This window comes from Trachymyrmex septentrionalis, unplaced genomic scaffold, assembly GCF_001594115.1.
Source record: "Trachymyrmex septentrionalis isolate Tsep2-gDNA-1 unplaced genomic scaffold, Tsep1.0 scaffold96, whole genome shotgun sequence".
Taxonomy (NCBI): Eukaryota; Metazoa; Arthropoda; class Insecta; order Hymenoptera; family Formicidae; genus Trachymyrmex; species Trachymyrmex septentrionalis.
The window spans coordinates 98321-109514 of NW_017306150.1; the positions used below are offsets into that span (position 1 = coordinate 98321).

The window sequence follows — 11194 nt, forward strand, 5'->3', positions numbered from 1 at the left end:
CATTTTATAATGGATTATTCTATTTAAGATAACATTTATATAATTTTATTTATATAATTTTTATAATGTATGCAATTAATCATTTAACACGGAGCTACAGTCCTGCTTGTTCTAATAAAATTCTGAATTGGCCGCTACAGAAATAATATTAATGTTTAATTTTTGACATGCTAAGATAGTTGTGTGACAAGCAATAAAATAAATTCTACTTTCTTTACTGTCATTAATTATTCAAGGCTGAAGTGTCAAAACTGACATAATAACGATATACACGAATATCCACGATATATTTAGTAAAGATCTTCCGTTCTTTTATTTATTCAGTAATTCGTTTGACAGACTTGAAGCAATTTCGAAGCAATTTATTAAATCCGTTTTCTAGAGTCACGAATAAATCAAAGATTTTATTGACACCTTGTCTTATTTATCTTGTCTGTTTTATTAATAGTATAATATATTTTTAGGCGATGTGTGATCAACTATTATTTAACATAAAAAAATTAACAAAAATTAATACAATTTTTACATATTATTATATACATTAAATAGAAATAAAGACGATTGGATACTGCAAATATAATTCGAATCTCTAGAATATAGGTACTCTTTACAGTGATATTTATCTTACTATAAAATAGTATTAAGAAGAGATAATACAGTGAGTGCAAAAAGTATTCGTACAAAGAAAATAGTTTTTAAAAAAACTATCCAACGAGAAATGAGTCATTGAATTGATGTCGAATCGATATAAATATTGTACGATGATTTCAACATCAATTTGACGTCGATTCAACGTTTAATTGACGATCATTTCTTGTTGGACAACAATTTATTCATAAAGAATAAAATAGACTGTATGTTTCTTAAAATTATATATAAAAAAGATATATATTAATTATAGAAAATTTATCACCTGAAAAATAAACGAAAATTAAAAATTATTATTCGAATGCTCAAAAAGTATTCGTGCAGACGAGAAATTGAGCTTCTAAAATCAGGAATATATGTGAAGCTCGTTTGTTTATGTAAGAACAGAATGTATTTATTGTATAAAATTGCTAATTAACGTTTATTATCTACAAATAAGGCTTTTTTTTACAAAAAAATTTCCTTGTACAGATACTTTTTGCTCTCACTGTATATGCAGAAATACGATCGATTTGGGAATTAAGAGAATAATTGTAAATTTGCATGCTCGTTAGATCTACGATCCACAGTTCAGTGTATCTAAAACACGTTCTTGCAAGTAATCCGAGGATAAGTAATCGGAAAATACGTGCGTCCCGGGGCTTTATAAACTTTGTATTAAATTAGGAAATTAGGAACTTTCAGTTACGACGCGGTGGTGTGTTTCTAACACGTTTCTACGACGTTAGAACGGTAGATTTACACATACGAAAGTAACGACGATAACGGTCATGACCTCGACGTGTTAGCTATTCGATACTCATTACCAAATGGATCCTTTTTTCATCGTAGAAAGTAGTATCAGGCTAGGAATTCACACACACACACACACACACACACACACACACACACACACACACACACACACACACACACACAAAAGGGACGAATCAGTGATTCGCAAGAATCGATGTTACGACAGTCATTTAGTATTATCCATCATTTCGCACATGTCGAGCCTACTGTACGGAATGATTATATTGCTGACATGACGAGCGATCGAACGCAGATAAGTGGACACGCGCGATGTAACAACGACCGTTGTATTATGCGCAACGCATCGCCTCGCGTGGAAAAGTTGGCTGTCACCGTGTGCACGCAATCTCGCAGATTGTGCAAAGTTGTCTGCTCGTATCGGAGAATCGAGAGCTGCATTCGAAAAGATCGAAGTCTGGTGGGATACCGATGAAAGGAGCTCCCGCCACGGGCACATCTCGAGAGAGAGAGAGAGAGAGAGAGAGAGAGAGAGAGAGAGAGAGAGATTCGGGAACGGGACGTGAAAAGCTCCGGGCGCGAAGAAGCTCGCTCGCGTGTGTGTCACGCTCTTTTCGGGCGCGCCAAAGACGTTTGCTATTCATAGGCGGAGAAAGGTGCATGCACGTTTTAACGTCGCGTCTCGACCGTAACCGTATCGCGCGAGCCGTAAAGATGAGCTGCGGCGGATGTATCGAATGGCGATGCATCGGCGGACGTTATGACGGGAAAAGTGCAGTTAAGCCAGCAGCTTTTCATCATCAAGAATGAGCGTCGCTATACGAAAAATTACATCCATTCGTCTTATGAATACCATCGCTCAGAGAGAGAGAGAGAGAGAGAGAGAGAGAGAGAAAGTCATAATGTACACATTTCGGTGAAGTTTAATTAATTGCGACGTTGAGACGGTATTAATGAACACAACACAACTTGTGCGAAACGTACATTTTAATAATGCCCAGCTAATCGCGTTGTTAATTGTTAACGTTGTTAATTGCACATAGTGAAACTCCGCAACCTGGTGGGATTTTTATCTTACGGAATAAAACTGCGCGTTTCAGATGAGATTTACAACGAGATTATACTCGAAGATAGGAGTAATTTAACTTTTTGTAAACATAGATTAGAATCGAGATATCCCGCGAGGAAGAATCTCACGATATTGCGAAGATATCCTCTCAGCCGGTATAAAGTAAGAGGACTTGGCAGATCATACTATCTTGCTCAGAGACGGCACGAGAGGCCTCCCATTTCCAGTGAGTGGAGGGAACATTGTCTCGAATAGACACAACGAAGACGTGCGAAAGCAGTGTGTGCTCTGGAGAAACGTTAGTGAGAGAGCAGTCTGGCTCTGCCAGAACCGTACGTAGCGAAGTGGCATGGTCGCTTTTTAGTGGCCGTTACTATCGGAGACACTTTTCCGTAAAAGAGTTTACTACTTCTCGTCTCTAAAATGCTCAGGCCGATGTATCGGTTTGACAAAAAAAAAACCTTCCTCTTCTCTCCTTTACGATCTGGCAGTAAATATACTGTAAGCAGCATAAGTGCGGCATCTCTCCTGTGTATCTCGCGGTATTTCGACAATAGGAAAAAGAGAGAGAGAGAGAGAGAGAGAAGTGGAGAATTTATTTTGCTGCGAAATAAACTGCTCCGTGATCTGGGAAGTAAAGTCTGCCGCTAATGTCGGGCATAAATAAAGAATCAACATAACTAAATAGGTAAGAAGGAATGATCGCGATATAAAGAAAACGTACAAAACTGCGGAAGGTGGATTTAATTTACTGAGAGTAGAATTGAAAATAAAAAGCTTTAAAATAGCAGCAACGAAATTAAATGAGCTCTCTAAATGAAATTGCAGAAACGACTGACACACGCCGTACCGCGTGTTACGGTTCGACTCAAGAGTGAAGTATTTCTTGGGCTACGTAGAATATAAGCTTCTCGTTTCCTTCTTTCTCACGTATCTACATATTACATGATTTGTATCAAATATCGCTGTGCATAAATAACAGAACTAACTGAAGACATAATTTTGCAATGTTATTGTCCGAAATAAAAGCGTTTCCTGTTCTCCGATTTAATAAAAATGTGTTTACGTATGTAAATAATCGTAAAGAGATATGAGAAAAAAATTATTGAGAATTTAGAATCTCTCTCTCCTCTCGATTTAGAATATCGACAGACAGCACTAGCTGTGTATACCTAATCCGTGAGCAAACGAAATAGAGTAGATATAAAAATATAGTATATACTTGTCATTTCTAAAAGTTTGTTTAGTTTGTAAATTTCGTCATAAGCGCCACCGCTCTTTCGCGTTAAATCAAAGTTAGACCGAGCTGCTACCGAGGATAACATCGACCTCGCGTGTCACTGTTTATTTGGGTTAGCTTCTATTTTCGCTAGCAGTCTATGAGTATACCGACATGAAACGAAAGCACAATAGTTGGACTCTTTGTCCAACGTCGTTAAACGAATTGCTTAGGATAGGAAGATGTCTGGGAAACTTCTTGGTGCAGGAAAGAGGTGTCTGCAATCAACGTTCGATAGCATCGGCAGCGTCCATATATTATATGTCAACGTATATTTCGGAAGCGAGAAATATGGATTTATAGATAGGCACAATGATAATTCCGTTTTTCATTCAAGTCACATTTTATCCTTCACTGTCTAAACATAAACTTCCTTCCTCACCGTTAAAAGCGAAATAACACATATTATGCCCTTCACACATATGGCTTCTCCTACGTTTATTCATCTCTTTATTTTGATTCGGTAACAATACCATGTTTATGTTACAACAATTTCATATTTTCATGACGTTGAACACATCGACTGACCTATAAGAGCCCATATCGCAGATTTACTATTGAATAATTTTTAACGGCAGGTAAAACCCATCGCAAAATGCATTCGACGGATTAATCAAATATCGATCGCTAATGGCTGGCTGTAGATAGAATTTTGAATTTTTGTTAAAAGCGTTTAAATGTATTCTGCAACTCGATTTTTTTCGAGCGAGTCGGTTAAGACTGAAAAAAAAACTGTACTTCCTTTTCGATAAAAACACAGGAAGCTGTGCTGTGTTTTTCTGATCGCGTTGATAAACATCGTCATGTACATGTAAATATTTCTCTATATGCGTTTGAAAAAAAAAATAGGAGAGAAAGTCAGAAAAAGTGCGGACACCGCAGAGATAAAAGCAATGGAAAGGATATCCGTAGGATGGGACAACAGGAACGATATCCTACTGGTCTCTACGTGCGTCCAGACCAGCAAAATAAGCCGATCGGAATCCCCAGCGGCGAAACTGTGCGAGCGTGGGATATGCAACAGCGAGCACGAGGGAAAGGAATCGCTGGGAGACGATTTCTCTTCAAAAGAATTTTAAATCTGCATGAGCCTTCAAACCGATAACACTCGTATTCGAGGTAAGAAAGATTGGAGAAACAATCGGAGAAGAAAAGTACTTCGCTCTTGGTGTACTCTCTTGATACTCGATACATCGCTATCAATATCAAGTCTGTTTATCTAGAAGAGAGTAAACTGCTTTCAGATAAACGGTTCCACAGTCACGCATGCGGAAAAAAAGATAAATCGAGACGGTATTCTAGCATTCATAAAGATATTGACAAATAGGTATTGTATACGCAGACTGTCCAAATTTAATTGTCAACATTTCGGGAGCGTGTATATAAATAGGAACGACGAATTTAGAAAAAGTCTTTTACGCTCCGTTTTTGCTCCGTTTTGAAGAAAATCGCAAAAAAGACAAAAGCGTAGTTTTGACTTTTGTAATTATTTATTATTTGTTCATTCGTACGTATTTATACGGCCATTTCCTTAATCTAGATATTGTTCAGAATGTAAGCTTTCTTGCAGTAATTTTTCTATTTGAAAATCGGCGCGTGCACTCTCGCATCGCCTCTAAAGTATTATCGTCGTAGAAATCGCATAGAGAAACAATAATATTCCATAATATTTTTTTTGGTGAAAACTTTTTTTGCTTGTTTACATTTCTACCTTTCACTAGATCAATGTTTGGCTGCAACACGAACTGTCAGTGCTAGATGCAATGCTTATATCGCTGCAGAGGCCAATCATTTTGAACAACATCTACATTAAGGAAAATGACAACGTGAATGAGTGCGAATGAATAAGTAATAAATAAAAGTACCTACTAGAGTTGAAAACAGTTTTGTTTTTTTTTTTGCGATTTTTTTTTTTCAAAACGAAGCGAAAAACGAACGTATCTCTAAAGGACTTTTTTTCTAGTTTATCGATCCTCTACACCTCCCGAAGTTTTGACATTTAAACTCGAGATATCCTATACAATAATACTAACAGCAACATCAGTAAAATATTCCAAAAGTTTTCCGCAAAAGCGCTTTCTGATATAATTGAATAATTAAGTTAAAAAGCGGAAATCCTATGTACGGGCTTTTTGATCATATTAAATTATTTATAATTAAATCAGAAAATACTGAGAGCATAATATATATTTCGTGAGCAGAACAACATTTTATTTAATACCATTACATGTCCGAGATCCATTCTAAAAGAATGATAAAATTCATAATTTCGCAGTATAATTTTTTTAAGTAACCGCCTGGTTAAATACTGAAAACCACCGCGCTTTACAAACGCTGGATTAACGTTCATGGTTAAAATTCCGTTAAAGCGAAAATTTGAAATTCCGCGCCACGCCGCTTAGCGATGGAAATTTGCATGAACGTTACCGCCGTTATACGTCCTTAAGATGCATCACTTCATATATTATGCAAAACTCAATGCGGGATCTGCCTGCACACCGTAGCACGGCGAGCGAAAGGAAACATATTCGACGGCGAAGAATTTTCCGAGCTCGACGGCGCACGAAATTGCGTCGCCGGAAACGACCATGTGTCGCGATCTGATAATCGGGAAAATAATTGCACCGCGTCACGGATTACCGAGGCGCGTCGCGCAGAAAGTTCTCGAACGTTGAAGGGAAAGCTCTCTACTTTATCTATTTATTATTCTAATTTTAAAATATTCTATTTTTTATATACTCTTATTAAAAGTATACGTATTTGCATTATATTAAGAATGAGTAAGTATGAAATATTTCACGTAACGTAATTTTATAATGAAGGAGATTAGAACTCAAGAATTTATTTAACACTTGGTTTTTTTCAATTCGGAATAAAGGAAGAATGTGCTGTGTCTAAATATTTTATTTTCAAATGACGAATGCACATCGCGTCATTGGAAACATTACTGTTCCTACTAACTCTTCGTCAATGACTAAAAATCATTTATGTCATCAGTGGCATCAGGTTTGTCGAAAAGGAATTTTCTTTGATACATTTTATTTTAATCAGAGATATTATTTGAAAAATCGACACACGACAAACGTGATAATAGAATAATGGATCATGTAAGGCTTAAAAGCGTATCTAATATCTCGCGATACGGTATTGTGACAGGATTGCGGCCAGTCCCGATACCGGAGTGGTTTTACGGTAATCTCAGGGAAATATGGACATTAAATCCCCTCCCCATTTCTCCTTGCCGAGAATAGAGAACACGTTGGTTTGTGAAACGTGAAGCAATAAAGAGTTAACACGGTAACCGCTAATGGAGTAATGGACGTTCCGAGCGTGCAGACATTGGCTGGACTTTCGCCAAATGAGTACGTTCTTCTAGGGAATATTTGCCCGACACTACCATCCCAATCCTTTTTTATCTTTCGCGGCGAATGCGTTCGCACGCAAAAGATAGCCTGTTTCTTCTTCGATTTCTTTCGTTTAGCTATACGAGGCTTGGTAATCTCATAAAGAGCGTAATCATCGGGCTAATGCTTCCAATAAAAAAGATTGCTTTTAAATTTATCATAAAGTACCGTATATGGAATCTACGTGTTTCAGTGACGGGCACTGGTTTAGGGAAAGGCGTATGATTTAAAGATCACGATTAAAGTAAAGAGTAAACACGTGTCCGTGACTATGATTGATTCACTTTTGAAGTTACGAACTAGCGCTAAACTAGCGTTAAATCTGAGCTACGATGTTACGAGGGATTTCGTTGGGTTTATGATCTACCGTACTACTTGTAAACTGTTTTTAATCATTTTTTGTTGTTTCTCTGAAACTAGATTAGAAAAGGGGCGAGAACAGTTAAATTAAGGTTAAAATTAATGGACGTTGATGAAACTACTGACCGTTAATAATTTAATATGAAAACAATTCGACAGGAAATATAGGTGTAATCTACCAAAAAATTTTGGTGGCGGGCTAATCGAGCCAGACTAATTGTTGTTTCATTTAAACCGTATACGGTTACGAGGCCGCAATAATCTTCCATCACGCTGCCTAGACCATGTCTGATTTCATGACAAATGACCGCTTACCACGAGTTCCGATTTCGGAAGGATATCCCCACACACACACACACACACACACACACACACACACAGACAACTGCTTAGGTAAATCAGGTTTGGACGCGATGCGTGAGGAGTCACGCGCGCCTCTTTCGTCAGGTCAGAGGTTACGAGGTCATCGTAAAACCACACAAGAAATCATTACGTGACTGGGGACCCTTACGAACCTGTCGTCGCGCTACCATAATTCCGCGCTAATGGCGGCCAGGCAAAATGTGCTAACGATTTTTCAGTCAACCGGGACGCCTCGTGGTCGCCTTGCAGTCCCCGATTATGGGAAATCGTGGCCTAGATTTCCGCGATCGATCCCTCAAAAGTTCGAAAGTGACGTTATTCAAGTGGTGGATGCATAGGACATTCATTTTTTTAGTTGAAAACCGTACAATGATTTTTAGCTACTATCAATTAATTGTTCCTCTTTACTTGAGATTTTCGCATATTACTGATTCGAAACGGCATTGTTTTATCAATTTGTTGACAACGGAAAATTATATTAATTTTAAGTTAAGCAAATTATTAATTTCAAGCAATATATATATATCAAGTAAAAATCGACGAAAATTAAACACACGTAAGTGATCGTATTCGATCGATTCGAAGCGATTCTTCATGCCTAAAAATCTTTCTTGTGGTCGCCTTGCGGTCCCCGATTATGGGAAATCGTGGCCTAGATTTTCGCGATCGATCGCTCAAAAGTTCGAAAGTGACTTTATTCAAGCGTGGATGTGGTGGATGCGTAGGATTCTATTCATTTTTTAGTTAAAAACCGTACAATGATGTGAATTTATACAATTTCACGCGAATTATGTGTCGATTATTTTTCGGCTACGAAACACGTAATTCGAAACCAAAGCTAGAGTAGTAATGTCATAAATTAAATTGACCGGGATTTGAACTCGAATTTTCCTGAATTCCATGCAGGCGTTTTCCATTCGTGTGTATTAATTAATGTATTAATTACATAATTTTAAGTCGCGTACTTGAGAATATACAGAGACAGTGTATTATCTAATTGTGAGTGTTTATATATGCAGCAATGTTATTTTCAAACTTTTATCGTTCTTCACAAGACTTATAGAAATATTCTGAAAAGTAAAGTTACGATTTACTGGCAAGATCTTAACGATGAATTTTGCGGTTCGGTAGAGACTCAGTTCGGGTCTGCCGAGCGCGACGTTACGGCGCGGCTAATCAAATTTTCACCTGCGCAACGACTCGCGCTCAATTTCACAGGACCGGGAGCACTGAAGCTCCTCGAGGCCGATACTAATTAATTTTCATTGAATTAACGCTGAGTGCTCGGCGAGTCGCGCGCTCGAATGCCAAAGGAAACCGCTACCGGCGGAACGTACCGTGCTTTGCAGAGTCGCGCGCGATTCAAACACCGTGAGATCGTGAGAAACATGCTCTGTATTTATCGGCTCGAGCTGCAATTAATAGCGCGCGTCGCGGAGTCGCCGGAATCGCAGTCGGCGTCGCCGTCGCCGTCGCGACTCTATGTGGAATGTTTACGAATGAGAGAATCGATACGCGGTTCGCGAGGCATGCGTGCTAAATCAAGAGGGCCGCGAATTCAACGTGCGAGAGATAGCGCTTCCGCGTACAAGCGTTTTATGCTCGGCGGAATGGAATCGGCTTGCAACAGAAGTAACGCGTTATTATCATCCATCGAGATGCCTGCATCCGTCGAATGGAACGCCTCTCTTCCGACGCTGAGGAGAATCAGCGAAGAGTCGGTCGTTCGTTCTTCGAGAACTGTCATTGAATATCCGCGGTGACGAATGGCGGGGAAAGGTGCGATATCGCGGGGGAAATTGTCACTTTTTCGAAAAGCGAATTTCTAAGGATCCCACTGTCGTTTTCTCGGAGTAGAAATATCAAGTATTTCGAGTGACACTTCGTGCGACATGCCTGCCGAATCCGAGACAGAAAATAGAGAGAAGTGCGGCGGTTCCGCAACATTGTTCGCGAAACAAAGCGCCATCTTTTATCCTCCTCTTTTATCGAGAAAATTTTTATGTCAGTCATGGAGATCGTATCCCGAATCCGCGCGAAACCGAGTAAGGAGCAGGACAGACAATGTGTATTCGCTCCTGTATTCGCACAAGATGGCACGATCGGTATAGCAACGGCTCGTTTTGATTACTCGCTGGACCAGAGTGGCAAAACGTGATTGGAACGAGAAATCAGAGACGTGAACTTTACGGCGCGACGTGGACCACATTCTGTTGCAGCCGCTGCCCGTTCTTCGTTAGATTTACATATACGTATGTAACTACTGCCAGTGTGTGCCTCGAACAGTCGACGTGGAAATATGGCGTTTACACAGCTGCCATGCGGGACAAAGCGTCTTTTAATTAACGCACATAGATCAACCTCAAACAGAGACAGGTGTGCGGAGCGTCGCGTCGAATCTGTCCCGGTATCAACGGCACCGACATTATTTTCATATCGCGCGTGTCACGTACGAAAATAAAGTAGCTTTCTGTGACAGCCGATTCAATCGTTTCCTACGCGAGGCTCGTAGAAATGAAATAAAGTCACTTACGGGGAAGCCCCCCCCCCCTCCTAGGTGACTTTTTTCAATTTTTTATGAAACTTGCTGAGTTTGTGGAGAAGCTAATTTTCGATCTTGGCTAATTTCATCTCTTAAACATGTTTCATTGTCGATAAAAAAAAATATGTGTCGAATATTTTTAACCCCTCTACAAATCCATCAAGATTCCATAAAATTGAAGAGAACACCTGAGGGATCTTTCTTGTTAGATCTAAATTTATTAATGAATATTAATTAAAATTTGCCTGAAACATTTCACATCACTTCGTTGAATTGGATCGCATTTTAGGGTAGAGTAGACTTTTTTTCGTCTATGAGGCTATTTCTGGCCGCAGCGACAAATGTTTATGTTTGTAAACAGTGCATATTTAATATTTGAAAGTAGTGCTTACATTTTTAAGAGGCACTCGTGACTTTGAATGACGCAGTTGTAAGCACATCACCGCAAAGGGAAATGTTTGCTGTCGTGGTTGAAGCTTCTGTGATCGAAGGTAAATACATTGTCATTTTCATGGTTATTTCAATAGTAAAATCTTTGTATTATTTAAGCCATAACTTTTGTATACGAGCGAATCTCACAATAAAAATTATATTGAGTGTTCATATTAAAGTTTTAAGATGATAGTGCAAAAATTACCTCTGATAATCGTGAATTATTTTCTTGTATTATGTTTTTTTTTAAATCTTTAATACAGGCGGAATAAATCTCATTAATTTTAATATACTTGTATGTACGTTAGTAGATATTTGTACTTTTCCCTGTTGTATGTTAATTT

The 11194-nt window shown here is 38.6% G+C and overlaps 1 protein-coding gene across 3 annotated transcripts in view; it reads right to left on the reverse strand.

Moving 5' to 3' along the window:
* Positions 1-11194, reverse strand: part of LOC108756156 (putative polypeptide N-acetylgalactosaminyltransferase 9) — a 229556-nt gene that overhangs the window by 76457 nt on the left and 141905 nt on the right. The window lies entirely within an intron of this gene.